Below are 15,853 nucleotides of genomic sequence, written 5' to 3'. Positions count from 1 at the left end.
AGAGGAGGAGCTGCGATGGCTGGCCATGTTGGAATGAATTTTTTCAGGCGCGCTCCGATGGATACTCGCTGTGGGAGGATGGTGTGATCCGGATCTAAGAATCCCCATCTCTTTAATAGACGGCTTACTCACATGGCTAGGGTGGAAAATGTAAAAATGCCCTGGCTTCTCGCATTCGCTCGACACGTGGAAGATAGTCATTATTGGGCGTGGAAGCCAAGAAGTGCACACATTTATGGGAAGCCGGACACTACTCGACAGGTACTCAGAATTTGGAGAAGAACCCGCCTTGCAATGCCGAAGACAATCTGTGCGCCGGACTCATCATCATTGAAGCCTGGTTCGGGGGCTACTGAGGGAGTCCTAGATTAGGGGGGTCCTCGGACAGCCGGACCGTTGGACTATGAAGATACAAGATTGAAGACTTCGACCCGTGTCTGGATGGGACTCTCCTTGGCGTGGAAGGCAAACTTGGCAATACTGATATGTAGATCTCCTCCCTTTTAACCGACTCTGTGTAACCCTAGCCCCCTTCGGTGTCTATATAAACCGGAGGGTTTAGTCCGTAGGACAACAACAATCATACCATAGGCTAGCTTCTAGGGTTTAGCCTCTACGATCTCGTGGTAGATCAACTCTTGTAATACTCATATCATCAAGATCAATCAAGCAGGAAGTATGGTTACCTCCATCGAGAGGGCCCGAACCTGGGTAAACATCGTGTCCCCGCCTCCTATTACCATCCGCCTTAGACGCACAGTTCGGGACCCCCTACCCGAGATCCGCCGGTTTTGACACCGACAGCCACACCATAAACTAGTTCATACAATGCAAATAAAACTAGATAACGATTGCAAATAAAACTAGACTACTCCTCGTCCTCCTTGGTGGTGTAGTCCGACGACGTAAACGCGTCGGCCCACCAAGGATCATCCTTGTCCCAAGTCGACGCAAGTCCAAGCTCGCACTGGGCTTCCGCGCACACTTGTCCGCCTGACACGCGGCTCGATCCGCCCTCCTCTGCTCCCAGAACTCGGTCTTGGCGACGACGTCTTGCGGGAAGCGCTCGCGCCACACCGCCATGGCGTGCCTCCGCGTAATACACACTAGAGGGGCAGAGGCGGACGCCGCAGAAGCAGGAGCTGCTCCGGGGGCGCGGGGGCATGGCGGCGGCAGGGCGCTGGAGGCGAGGAAGAAGAGCGCGGCGGCGGCAGGGCACCGACAGAGGCGAGGAAGAATGTCGCGGCGGGAAGAGAGAGGCGGAGACTGCGGTTGGCGGGCGCCCATGCGTGGGTTTTATAGAGCATGCTAGACGCCGCGCGCGTTGTCGTTTTTTCGCTTGCGCAATTTTTTTAGAGCGCCAGACTTTGGTGCGCCAAGCAGGCTCGTGCACGCAAAAGCAACGTTTTTTCCCAGACGCATCAAATCTAGCGCACCCGTTGAAGATGCTCTAGGGCGCCAATATTCTCATGGGTTTTCATGTTTCGTGATAAGTTCAGGCTCTTCAATGCAGCGAGAGTGCTCATTTCCTTACGAATCTCTCCAGTAAATCAAGATTCACCATATATACGATTTCTTCTATATATAATCTCTCTGGACATTTGATGAGTACTGTGAAGTTCCCAGCATAGTCAACTAGTTCATTGTTAATAAACCCAGAATTAAATGAGAATGCAGATAAAAGTTTATCACTGCAGTCTCTTGTTTGTGCCACGACTTTGCAATCAACAATAGATCTAGGTATGCTCCTTGATATATTGTTGTAAGCAAGGTCTCAATATTGAAGATGAACAAGGTTCATAAGCTCGGCTGGAATGTGACCATAAAACATATTGGTCTCAGTCGTAAGAATGACAAAGACAATAGCTTATCCCCAATACGTTATCACGGGTATTTCTTGTTTCTTTGTTTGTTGTGTTAATAATATGTCAACAACTATTGTGTTTTATTAACTCTTCTAAGTTGCACTTAGATAGCGAAGCAATCTGTGCTTGAGTGGTTAGAGGGACAGTCCCATCGACGACGAGGCGCCTACGATGACTTCGTAAATTTCAAGATGATATATGGGCTCAGTCTATCGAAAATGCTAATAGGATAGGGTGTGCCTGTGTACGTTCATAGGATGAGTGTATGCGTGTATATATGAGCGCTTGCGTCTATACTGTATTAAAAAAACAAGTTGCACCTAGATATATCTCGAAGCAAGCAATTGAACTCTTTTATATAATTTCTTTGTGTCATCCCCAAATTCCCATTCCACAGCTGTCACAGATGCATGAGATCATCTACTAGCATAAATTCCACACCTAGTCAAGAAGACCCATCAAACACGTCAACATAATAATAATAATAATAATAATAATAATAATAATAATAATAATAATAATAATAATAATTAATTCCACACCTAGTCAAAGAGACCCATCAAGATCCGTGTTGCATTTTCTTTGGTAGCACACTAGTCACAACCTGCACACCTAAGGTTAACTATTCATATGTGTTGACTGACCCAGTAAGGACGATTGATAGTCACTACTAAAATCTTTTTGTTTCTTATACTCCATCTTAAATTTAAAGGAGGCGCATCTACCCTTCCACCTCGTCGGTGTGTATGACTTGGTTAACAAAGGCCTCGTTGTTTCCTTAAAATACAAAAAATAGTAAAACATAAAAGCCCTTTGATCCTTGTGTACAAATCAATGAAAAAATCCTTGGTTTCTAATTAAACTGTACTAGCACAAAAATACATTCACTAACGTGGGTATCTTGATGACAACAAATACTCTTCTTCCAGGCTATATTGTCTGCTCACCTCCTCCGCGCTCTTACTCGTAACCACTGTATAACTAGGCGCAACCATCTCACACATCTTAACATTTTCATTGGGTACTCGAAGGCTCTCGAGTGTCATCTCGACTTGCCTCATGGTCGGCCGATGGTCTCCTTCCATCCTCACGCATGCCGATGCCAACATAGCTACCTCTTCAACCTCCTTGCCCCCTTCCACCACAATCTGATGATCTAGCACAGTGACTAGACTGCCTGTTGCGAGCAAGGTAGTGAAATATGCGACAAGGCTTTCCTCCTCCGGCGATCGAAATGAGCATGGTTTTTTCCTGGTGAGCAGCTCCATGAGGAGAACACCAAAGCTGTAAACGTCGCTCTTCTCGGTAAGTCGTCCCGAATAGTAGTACATAGGGTCTAAGTATCCGAATGTCCCTTGGATGGCGGTTGCATTCCCCGTTTGATCGACTGGAATGCACCTTGAAGCTCCAAAATCTGACACCTTTGCTACGAGATTGCCATCTATCAAAATGTTTTGAGACTTGATGTCCCTGTGGACTATAGGGACTGACACGGCCGAGTGAAGGTATGTGAGAGCTCTCGAGGTCTCCGTTGCAATTCTCAGCCGATCCACCCATGGCAACGGTGCTTCAGGCTCGGCATGAAGATGATGGTAAAGAGTCCCATTAGGGATGAACTCGTACACTAGCAATGGTACCTCCGTCTCGAGGCAGCACCCAAAGAGCTTCACCACGTTCCGATGGTTGATCTGAGAGAGGATGGCTACCTCGTTGATGAACTCGTCGATCTCCCTCTGGATTGCGACCTTAGACTTCTTGATCGCCACAACATGCAGGTTTGACATGATCCCTTTGTACACCGTGCCATGCCCTCCCCCACCGATCTCGCGTGCTTTGTCGAAACTGTTTGTAGCCTTCTCCAGCTCCACCAAGGGGATGATCATCCTCTCGGCAATGTCCGCCTTTTGTGACACCAATTGCTGCAAGAGATACCCCCTGTTTTGCTTGAAGAACTTCTGCTTCAACATTTTTGCCCTCCGATGCTTCATCTTCCGGGTCAAAAAGAGGGCACCAAGTACCATGAGTAGAAGGCCAGCACCGCTGCCCATTCCTATGCCGACACTTAAACCTGTAAAAATACGAGAGAAAACGTGTCTCTCTTGTTAGGAAATGGTCTCTGATGTGAAACAGAGCAAGAACAGTCTCTCTCTGATCTGATGTTGTGGTGTCGTGCTTACCTAGGGAAGATTTGACGCAGCCATCTTTGACATGTGGGTTGCCGCGGGCCCCAGGCGGGCACCGGCATATGTATCCGCCAGCCGTGTTGGTGCACTCGCCGCCGGAGCAGGTGCCGGGCAGCGCGCACTCGTCGACGTCTTGGCATCCGTCGGCGAGGTACGGGTTGCCCTGGTAACCGTCCTCGCACCGGCACACGTAGCCAGTGCGGTAGTTGCCGGTGACGTTGTGGCATGAGCTGAGGCTGCTCCGGCACGCGCTCCTCGCCGCGTCCTCCGAGCAGCCCGACGTGCCCAGCGTATCCTGCGGCTGCGGAAGCGGCCTGGACTCCACCGCCCACTCCAGCACCACGGGGATCGCCGTCCGGCTCGACGCGTCCGCTAGCGACGTGTTGAGGAGCGCGGCGGAGACGCCCTCGAACCAGCCCCTCTCGGCGATGCGAACGTACGCGGGCAGCTCGCCGTCCTTCTCGTGGTTGGGGTCCACCCACTTGAACTCCACGCCATAGGACGGGCGGCCGATGGGGATGGGCGTCTCGCAGCAGCCGATGCCGGCGCACTTGGCGACTTCCTCGAGCGAGCTCGTGGCGGCGCTCGACCACCGGTCGTTGACGGCGCAGAAGGCGGAGCAGCCGACGATGACGTTGCCGGTCTCCCCGAGGAGCGTGGCCTGCACGTTGCACCCGGTGACCAGGAACTGGTTGCGCGTCTCCGACACCACGTACGGGCCGGCGCGGGCGCCGGCGAGGCCGCCCCACGTGCCGTTGCCCTCGGGGATCCCGTAGTAAGTGATGTTCACCGCGCCCGCGGTGTCCATGACGCGCACCGTGGAGTTGGCCAGCGAGATGTCCACGACCTCGAGGGTGCCGCTGCGGCCGCCGATGAGCAGCCGCTCTCGGCCGCGCGCCCGGTCGCAGGTGAGGTTGAAGCCCGGCCAGTAGCACCCTTCGCCGATGCCGAACGGGTACGGCACGCTCACGCTGCCGCAGCTGGTTGGGCAGCTCGCCGCCGGCGGCCCCGCACCTCCTGTGACCTGAGCAGCCGGCGCCGAGATGCAGAGCTGGAACAGCAGCACAATGAACGCGGCCGCCGGAATCATCGTGATGATGCGTGTGAAACCCTCGTCGTACCGTCGCCGGATATGCAGCTGCGTGCGACGAATATATGCTAGTATCGGTCCATGCACGCAGTGAGTCAGCCCATGCATTGATTTTTTTTTTTGAACACGCCCATGAATTGATATTCCCCGCGTGGACTGACCTTGTCTACGCCGACTAGTATATATCACTGTTCATTTTCCTTGCAACAGAACCAATAATAGCACTGTATGTGTGGACGTTTTCAACAAGGATGGAGCAAAATCTAAATTTTGGGCCAAAAATATCTTTAAAAATACTCAAATTGTAAGTGGGGTTTTGACGCAATTTACATTGACATAGGGTATAGTGTATTTTTAGGTATATCATGGTAAAATTTAATGACCAAACTCTTTATTCAAAAATGGTGTAGGAGCGATAATTTTTAGGGGGGGGGGGGGGGGGGGGGGGATAATTTGATTTTCATTCGTTGTACAAAAAATATGATATTATTTCCCTAGAAAAGAAGACACTCTCAATATCAGTATATCTCTTTGCACATTAATATAACAAATACTCGCTTTGTTTCAGGGTGATTGATTAACCGTTTAGATTATTGTTGGTTGATTATTTTTTTGTTTATGTATGAAACATGCATGCATGCACGCAGCTGACTGGTTGCATCCTGCAGATTGTGATGGGTTTATATTACTCCCTCCTTTCTGGTTTATAGGGCTCAATTTAAAAATCTCATCAAACAAGATAGATGGTGAGTGGTTAAATACTTTTTGTAATTTGCAAAAGCACCAGCTCTTGTTTTCTTTAAAAAATTATGTTTATCAATGTATTAATTACAATGCATGCATGCATAAAGTACATGCATTGGTCAATTTTCTCATAATACTTGCATGCAATGATTTAATGCACTTTATAATCTGAACTTGTGATGGAAAATAACCAAATTGAGCCTTATAAAATGAAAAAAAACAAAATTTTAAGATAAGCTCTATAAACCAGAAAAAAGAGAGTAGTACCTTTTTGGGGCTGGTTTATACTAGTAATAATAGGTAGCCCAACATGTGCCTTGACTGTTCTTCTTTTGGGCATTCGTGCCTTGATTGGTTTCTTACCTTTTTTGGCCAGGAGTCTAGATGTTTATTTTTATTTTATTTTTCCAAGGTAAGAGGCTAGATGTGTGACAGCAGAGTGAGAGAGGACAAACTGCACACGCGGCCGCACCAGCTCCATTGGTAAAATCACTTCCATTTTGAGGATGAATAAATTTGCAGGGGCACTGCCTTTCCTTGCCACTGACTACTCCGCGATCCGCAAAGCAGTTAGATCGCGCAGGAGGGCACTATAAGTTTTAATCTTTGAAACTTACAAGTATACATCTGGAAGTTACGATTTTCTCGGTCCCTCGTATCTAGTTGAGTTGAAACTTTTAGCAAATTTTTTGTATAACGCAACAAAAAACACGAATATAAAAACAAAACTAAATTTAGTCTTTTCATTCAAAAAATATGAAATATTGAAAACCATAAGCCAAAAGAAAAAGAATGCGCGAGGGGCTTGTGCCTCTGCACGTGCGTGTCACAAATCCTCTCCTGATGAATTTCACATATACCACTCAAAAATTGCACGTACCCTCATACACAACTAGGAAAAACCTTATACATAACATCTTAACAGTAGCGCTGGACAAAACAGGGCGCTACTGCTACTTAGTAGTAGCGTTTTTAAATAAAACACGCTACTGCAACTACTTTAGCAGTAGCGCGTTCTGCGAAACCGCGCTGCTGCTATATTTGTACTGGGTGCAGATGGCTAGCCCCACTTAGCAGTAACACGTACCACTAACCAGCGCTACTGCTACGGCCCGTAGCAGTAGCGCGTTTCTCTGAAACGCGCTACTACTTACTTACCTTATCCTGTAGCGGTTCACCCTCTCACACTCACTCCCTCTCACTCGCTCTCGCCCGCGCCGAACCTGTACGTCGTCCGCCGCCGTCGCGCTGCTCCTCGCCGAGGTACTCCCCCCTTCTTCCTCCCCCTCCTCCTCTGGCCGCCCTCCTCCCACTGCCCCGCTCCCTCCTCCTCCCCCGGCCGCCCCCTCCCCCTCCACCCCCGCCCCCTCCCTCCTCCTCCTCCGGCCGCCCCTCCCCCTCCTCCCCCCGCCCCTTCCTCATCTGATCCCACCAGCCTCCTCCCCCTCCTCCTCTCTCCTTCCTCCTCCCTTCCTGAGGGAGTCCTGGGTTAGGGGGCCTCCGGACAGCCGGACTATATCTTTTGGCCGGACTGTTGGACTATGAAGATACGAGATTGAAGACTTCGTCCCATGTTCGGATGGGACTCTACTTGGCGTGGAAGGCAAGCTAGGCAATACGGATATGTATATCTCCTCCTTTGTAACCGACCTTGTGTAACCCTAGCCCCCTCCGATGTCTATATAAACCGGAGGGTTTTAGTCCGTAGGACAACATACAATCGTACCATAGGCTAACTTCTAGGGTTTAGCTCTTTGATCTCGTGGTAGATCAACTCTTGTAATACTCATATCATCAAGAAAAATCAAGCAGGATGTAGGGTATTACCTCCATCAAGAGGGTCCGAACCTGGGTAAACATCGTGTCCCCTGCCTCTTGTTAACATCCGCCTTAGACGCACAGTTCGGGACCCCCTACCCGAGATCCACCGGTTTTGACACCGACATTGGTGCTTTCATTGAGATTTCCATTGTGTCGTCACCATAAAGCTGTTGGGGAATGTTGCAGAAAACAAAAATTTTCCTACGGTTTCACCAAGATCCATCTATGAGTTCATCTAGCAACGAGTGATCGGATGCATCTACATACCTTTGTAGATCGCGAGCGGAAGCGTTCAAATAATGGGGATGATGTAGTCGAACACGACATGATCCAAATCACCGGAGATCCTTGCACCGAACGGACGGCACCTCCGCGTTCAACACACGTACGGTCAGCGTAACGTCTCCTTCTTCTTGATCCAGCAAGGGGAAAGGAGAGATTGAGGAAGATGGCTCCAGCAGCAGCACGACGGCGTGGTGGTGATGGAGATGCAGTACTCCGTCAGGGCTTCGCCAAGCACTATGGAGGAGGAGGAGGTGTTGGAGAGGGAGAAGGAGGCAACCAAAGGCGTGTCTCAAGAGCCCTCCTTCCCCCACTATATATAGGAGGGCCTAGGGGGGGGCGCCGGCCTAGGAGATCCAATCTCCTAGGGGGCGGCGGCCAAGGGGAGGTTTCCCTCCCCCCCAAGGCACCTAGGGGTGCCTTTCACTAGTGGGACTCCTCCCCTATGGAAACCCTAGGCGCATGGGCCTATTGGGGCTGGTGCCCTTGGCCCATGTAGGCCAAGGCGCACCCCCTACAGCCCATGTGCCCCCCGGGGCAGGTGGCCCCACCCGGTGGGCCCCCGGGACCCTTCCGGTGGTCCCGGTACAATACCGGTGACCCCGAAACTTGTCCCGATGGCCGAAACAGCACTTTCTATATATAATTCTTTACCTCCAGATCATTCCGGAAGTCCTCGTGACGTCCGGGATCTCATCCGGGACTCGGAACAACATTCGGGTTACTGCATATACATATCCCTACAACCCTAGCATCACCTAACCTTAAGTGTGTAGACCCTACGGGTTCGGGAGACAGGCAGACATGACCGAGATGACTCTCCGGTCAATAACCAACAGCGGGATCTGGATACCCATGTTGGCTCCCACATGCTCCATGATGATCTCATCGGATGAACCACGATGTCGAGGATTCAATCACCCCCGTATACAATTCCCTTTGTCAATCGGTATGTTACTTGCCCGAGATTCGATCGTCGGTATCCCAATACCTCATTCAATCTCGTTACCGGCAAGTCACTTTACTCGTACCGCAATGCATGATCCCGTGACCAGACACTTGGTCACTTTGAGCTCATTTTGATGATGCATTACCGAGTGGGCCCAGTGATACCTCTCCGTCATACGGAGTGACAAATCCCAGTCTCGATCCGTGTCAACCCAACAGACACTTTCGGAGATACCTGTAGTGCACCTTTATAGTCACCCAGTTACGTTGTGACGTTTGGTACACCCAAAGCACTCCTACGGTATCCGGGAGTTACACGATCTCATGGTCAAAGGAAAAGATACTTGACATTGGAAAAGCTCTAGCAAACGAACTACACGATCTTATGCTATGCTTAGGATTGGGTCTTGTCCATCACATCATTCTCCTAATGATGTGATCCCATTATCAATAGCATCCCATGTCCATAGCCAGGAAACCATGACTATCTGTTGATAACGAGCTAGTCAACTAGAGGCTTACTAGGGACATATTATGGTCTATGTATTCACACGTGTATTACGATTTCCGGATAATACAGTTATAGCATGAATAAAGACAATTATCATGAACAAAGAAATATAATAATAATACTTTTATTATTGCCTCTAGGGCATATTTCCAACAGTCTCCCACTTGCACTAGAGTCAATAATCTAGTTACATTGTGATGAATAGAACACCCATGGAATTCTGGTGTTGATCATGTTTTGCCCTAGGGAGAGGTTTAGTCAACGGATCTGCTACATTCAGGTCCGTATGTACTTTACAAATATCTATGTCTCCATCTTGAACATTTTCACGAATGGAGTTGAAGCGACGCTTGATGTGCCTTGTCTTCTTGTGAAACCTGGGCTCCTTGGCAAGTGCAATAGCTCCAGTGTTATCACAGAAGAGTTTGATTGGCCCCGACGCATTGGGTATGACTCCTAGGTCGGTGATGAACTCCTTCACCCATATTGCTTCATGTGCTGCCTCCGAGGCTGCCATGTACTCCGCTTCACATGTAGATCCCGCCACGACGCTCTGCTTGCAGCTGCGCCAGCTCACTGCTCCACCATTCAACATATACATGTATCCGGTTTGTGACTTAGAGTCATCCAGATCTGTGTCGAAGCTAGCGTCGACGTAACCCTTTACGACGAGCTCTTCGTCACCTCCATAAACGAGAAACATGTCCTTTGTCCTTTTCAGGTACTTCAGGATATTCTTGACCGCTGTTCAGTGTTCCTTGCCGGGATTACTTTGGTACCTTCCTACCAAACTTACGGCAAGGTTTACATCAGGTCTGGTACACAGCATGGCATACATAATAGATCCTATGGCTGAAGCATAGGGGATGACACTCATCTCTTCTTTATCTTTTGCCGTGGTCGGGCATTGAGCCGAGCTCAATCTCACACCTTGCAAAACAGGCAAGAACCCTTTCTTGGACTGATCCATTTTGAACTTCTTCAAAATCTTATCAAGGTATGTGCTTTGTGAAAGACCTATGAGGCGTCTCGATCTATCCCTATAGATCTTGATGCCTAATATATAAGCAGCTTCCCCAAGGTCCTTCATTGAAAAACTCTTATTCAAGTAGGCCTTGATGCTTGTTGGAAATATGCCCTAGAGGCAATAATAAAAGCATTATTATTATATTTCCTTGTTCATGGTAATTGTCTTTATTCATGCTATAGTTGTGTTATCCGGAAATCGTAATACATGTGTGAATAATAGACACCAACATGTCCCTAGTAAGCCTCTAGTTAACTAGCTCGTTGATCGACAGATAGTCATGGTTTCCTGACTATGGACATAGGATGTCATTGATAACGAGATCACATCATTAGGAGAATGATGTGATGGACAAGACCCAATCCTAAACATAGCATAAAGATTGTATAGTTCGTTTGCTAGAGTTTTGCAATGTCAAGTATCTTTTCCTTTGACCATGAGATCGTGTAACTCCCGGATACCATAGGAGTGCTTTGGGTGTACTAAACGTCACAACGTAACTGGGTGACTATAAAGGTATAGTACGGGTATCTCCGAAAGTGTCTGTTGGGTTGACACGGATCAAGACTGGGATTTGTCACTCCGTATGACGGAGAGGTATCACTGGGCCCACTCGGTAATGCATCATCATAATGAGCTCAAAGTGACCAAGTGTCTGGTCACGGGATCATGCATTACGGTACGAGTAAAGTGACTTGCCGGTGACGAGATTGAACGAGGTATTGGGATACCGACGATCGAATCTCGGCCAAGTAATATATCGATTGACAAAGGGAATTGCATACGGGGTTGATTGAATCCTCGACATCGTGGTTCATCCAATGAGATCATCGTGGAGCATGTGGGAGCCAACATGGGTATCCAGATCCCGCTGTTGGTTATTGACCGGAGAGTAGTCTCGGTCATGTCTGGTTGTCTCCCGAACCCATAGGGTCTACACACTTAAGGTTCGGTGACGCTAGGGCTGTGAAGATATGTATATGCAGTAACCCGAATGTTGTTCGGAGTCCCAGATGAGATCCCGGACGTCACGAGGAGTTCTGGAATAGTCCGGAGGTAAAGAATTATATATAGGATGTGCAGTTTCGGCCATCGGGACAAGTTTCGGGGTACCCGGTATTGTACCGGGACCACCGGAAGGGTCCCGGGGGTCCACCGGGTGGGGCCACCTATCCCGGAGGGCCCCATGGGCTGAAATAGGTGGGAACCCAGCCCATAGTGGGCTGGGGCGCCAGCCCCTAGGGGCCCATGCGGCTAGGGCTAGGGGAAACCCTAGAGGGGGGGCGCCCCCTTGCCTTGGGGGGCAAGCCCCCACCCTAGGCCGCCGCCCCCCTAGGAGATCCATCTCCTAGGGCTGGCTGCCCCCCCTAGCACCCCTATATATAGTGGGGGAGAGGAGGGACTTCATACACCAGCCCCTGGCGCCTCCCTCTCTCCCCGTTTCGTCTCCCTCTTGTTGTATAGGCGAAGCCCTGCAACTGTGACGCCCTGCATCCACCACCACCACGCCGTCGTGCTGCTGGATCATCACCAACCTCTCCTTCCCCCTTGCTGGATCAAGAAGGAGGAGACGTCTCCCGTCCCGTACGTGTGTTGAACGCGGAGGTGCCGTCCATTCGGCGCTGGTCATCGGTGATTTGGATCACGTTGTGTACGACTACTTCATCCTCGTTCTAACGAACGCTTCCGCTCGCGATCTACAAAGGTATGTAGATGCAATCTGAATACTGGTTGCTTGATGAACTCCTAGATGGATCTTGGTGAAACGAGTAGGAAATTTTTTGTTTTCTGCAACGTTCCCCAACAGTGGCATCATGAGCTAGGTCTATGCGTAGTTCTTCTTGCGCGAGTAGAACACAATTTGTTGTGGGCGTGGATTTGTCAACTTTCTTGCCGCTACTAGTCTTTTCTTGCTTCAGCGGTATTGTGGGATGAAGCGGCCCGGACCAACCTTACACGTACGCTTACGTGAGACCGGTTCCACCGACTAACATGCACTAGTTGCATAAGGTGGCTAGCGGGTGTCTGTCTCTCCTGCTTTAGTTGGAGCGGATTCGATGAACAGGGTCCTTATGAAGGGTAAATAGAAGTTGACAAATCACATTGTGGCTTTCACGTAGGTAAGAAAACGTTCTTGCTAGAACCCTAATTCAGCCACGTAAAACTTGCAACAACAATTAGAGGACGTCTAACTTGTTTTTGCAGCAAGTGGTTTGTGATGTGATATGGCCAAAGTTGTGATGAATGATGAATGATCTATATGTGATGTATGAGATGTTCATGCTATTGTAATAGGAATCACGACTTGCATGTCGATGAGTATGACAACCGGCAGGAGCCATAGGAGTTGTCTTTATTCTTTTATATGACCTGCGTGTCATTGAGAAACGCCATGTAAATTACTTTGCTTCATTGCTAAACGCGTTAGCCATAGTAGTAGAAGTAATAGTTGGCGAGCAACTTCATGGAGACACGATGATGGAGATCATGGTGTCAAGCCGGTGACAAGACGATCATGGAGCCCCAAGATGGAGATCAAAGGAGCTATGTGATAATGGCCATATCATGTCACGTTTATTATTTGATTGCATGTGATGTTTATCATGTTTTGCATCTTGTTTACTTAGAACGGCGGTAGTAAATAAGATGATCCCTCATAACAATTTCAAGAAGTGTTCTCCCCTAACTGTGCACCGTTGCTAAAGTTCGTCGTTTCGAAGCACCACGTGATGATCGGGTGTGATAGATTCTTACGTTCACATACAACGGGTGTAAGACAGTTTTACACATGCAAAACACTTAGGGTTAACTTGACGAGCCTAGCATGTGCATAGACATGGCCTCGGAACACAGAAGACCGAAAGGTCGAGCATGAGTCATATAGAAGATGCGATCAACATGAAGATGTTCACCGACGTTGACTAGTCCGTCTCACGTGATGATCGGACACGGCCTAGTTAACTCGGATCATGTAATACTTAGATGACTAGAGGGATGTCTAATCTAAGTGGGAGTTCATTAAAATTTGATTAGATGAACTTTATTATCATGAACATTAGTCTAAAATATTTTACAATATGTCTTGTAGATCAAATGGCCCACGTAGTCCTCAACTTCAACGCGTTCCTAGAGAAAACCAAGCTGAAAGACGATGGTAGCAACTATACGGACTGGGTCCGGAACCTGAGGATCATCCTCATAGCTGCCAAGAAAGATTATGTCCTACAAGCACCGCTAGGTGAAGCTCCCGTCCCACAGAACCAAGACGTTATGAACGCTTGGCAGACACGTATTGACGACTACTCCCTCGTTCAGTGCGGCATGCTTTACAGTTTAGAACCGGGGCTCCAAAAGCGTTTTGATAGACATGGAGCATATGAGATGTTCGAAGAGCTGAAAATGGTTTTCCAAGCTCATGCCCGGGTCGAGAGATATGAGGTCTCCGACAAGTTCTCCAGCTGTAAGATGGAGGAAAACAGTTCTGTCAGTGAGCACATACTCACTATGTCTGGGTTACATAACCGCTTGACTCAGCTGGGAGTTAATCTCCCGGATGATGCGGTCATTGACAGAATCCTCCAGTCGCTTCCACCGAGCTACAAGAGCTTTGTGATGAACTTCAATATGCAGGGGATGGAAAAGACCATTCCTGAAGTATTTGCTATGCTGAAATCAGCAGAGGTAGAAGTCAAGAAGGAACATCAAGTGTTGATGGTGAATAAAACCACTAAGTTCAAGAAGGGTAAGGGTAAAAAGAAATTCAAGAAGGACGGCAAGGAAGTTGCCGCGCCCGGCAAGCAAGCTGCCGGGAAGAAGCCAAAGAATGGACCCAAGCCCGAGACTGAGTGCTTTTATTGCAAGGGAAGCGGTCACTGGAAGCGGAACTGCCCCAAGTACTTAGCAGACAAGAAGGCCGGCAAAACAAAAGGTATATGTGATATACATGTAATTGATGTGTACCTTACCAGTAATCGTAGTAGCTCTTGGGTATTTGATACCGGTGCAGTTGCTCACATTTGTAACTCACAGCAGGAACTACGGAATAGGCGAAGACTGGCAAAGGACGAGGTGACGATGCGCGTCGGGAATGGTTCCAAAGTCGATGTGATCGCCGTCGGCACGCTACCTCTTCATTTACCTACGGGATTAGTTTTAAACCTCAATAGTTGTTATTTAGTACCAGTTTTGAGCATGAACATTGTATCGGGATCTCGTTTAATACGAGATGGCTACTCATTTAAATCCGAGAATAATGGTTATTCTATTTATATGAGAGATATGTTTTATGGTCATGCTCCTATGGTGAATGGTTTATTCTTTATGAATCTCGAACGTAATGCTACACATGTTCATAGTGTGAGTACCAAAAGATGTAAGGTTGATAATGATAGTCCCACATACTTGTGGCACTGCCGCCTTGGTCACATAGGTGTCAAACGCATGAAGAAGCTCCATGCAGATGGACTTTTAGAGTCTCTTGATTATGAATCATTTGACACGTGCGAACCATGCCTTATGGGTAAAATGACCAAGACTCCGTTCTCAGGAACAATGGAGCGAGCAACCAACTTATTGGAAATCATACATACTGATGTGTGCGGTTCAATGAGTGTTGAGGCTCGCGGCGGCTATCGTTATGTTCTCACTCTCACTGATGATTTGAGTAGATATGGATATATTTACTTAATGAAACACAAGTCTGAAACCTTTGAAAAGTTCAAGGAATTTCAGAGTGAGGTTGAGAATCAACGTGACAGGAAAATCAAGTTTCTACGATCAGATCGTGGAGGAGAATACTTGAGTCACGAATTTGGCACACACTTAAGAAAATGTGGAATAGTTTCACAGCTCACGCCGCCTGGAACACCTCAGCGTAACGGTGTGTCCGAACATCGTAATCGCACTCTATTAGATATGGTGCGGTCTATGATGTCTCTTGCCGATTTACCACTATCTTTTTGGGGCTATGCTTTAGAGACTGCTGCATTCACTTTAAATAGGGCTCCGTCAAAATCCGTTGAGACGACACGGTTTGAATTATGGTTTGGAAAGAAACCTAAGTTGTCGTTTCTGAAAGTTTGGGGATGCGATGCTTATGTCAAGAAACTCCAACCTGAAAAGCTCGAACCCAAGTCGGAAAAATGCGTCTTCATAGGATACCCAAAAGAAACTATTGGGTATACCTTCTACCTCAGATCCGAAGGCAAGATCTTTGTTGCCAAGAATGGATCCTTTCTAGAGAAAGAGTTTCTCTCGAAAGAAGTAAGTGGGAGGAAAGTAGAACTTGATGAAGTATTACCTCTTGAACCGGAAAATGGCAAAACTCAAGAAAATGTTCCTGAGGTGCCTACACCGACTGGAGAGGAAGTTAATGATGATGAT

General features: G+C 48.2%; 1 pseudogene; it reads right to left on the bottom strand.

The window, feature by feature from the left end:
- Nucleotides 1-2,737: 2,737 nt before the first annotated feature.
- Nucleotides 2,738-5,349, bottom strand: LOC123130095 (wall-associated receptor kinase 3-like; annotated as a pseudogene).
- Nucleotides 5,350-15,853: the final 10,504 nt, after the last annotated feature.

This window comes from Triticum aestivum, chromosome 6A, assembly GCF_018294505.1.
Source record: "Triticum aestivum cultivar Chinese Spring chromosome 6A, IWGSC CS RefSeq v2.1, whole genome shotgun sequence".
Taxonomy (NCBI): Eukaryota; Viridiplantae; Streptophyta; class Magnoliopsida; order Poales; family Poaceae; genus Triticum; species Triticum aestivum.
This window is presented reverse-complemented; position numbering and strand designations above follow the sequence as displayed.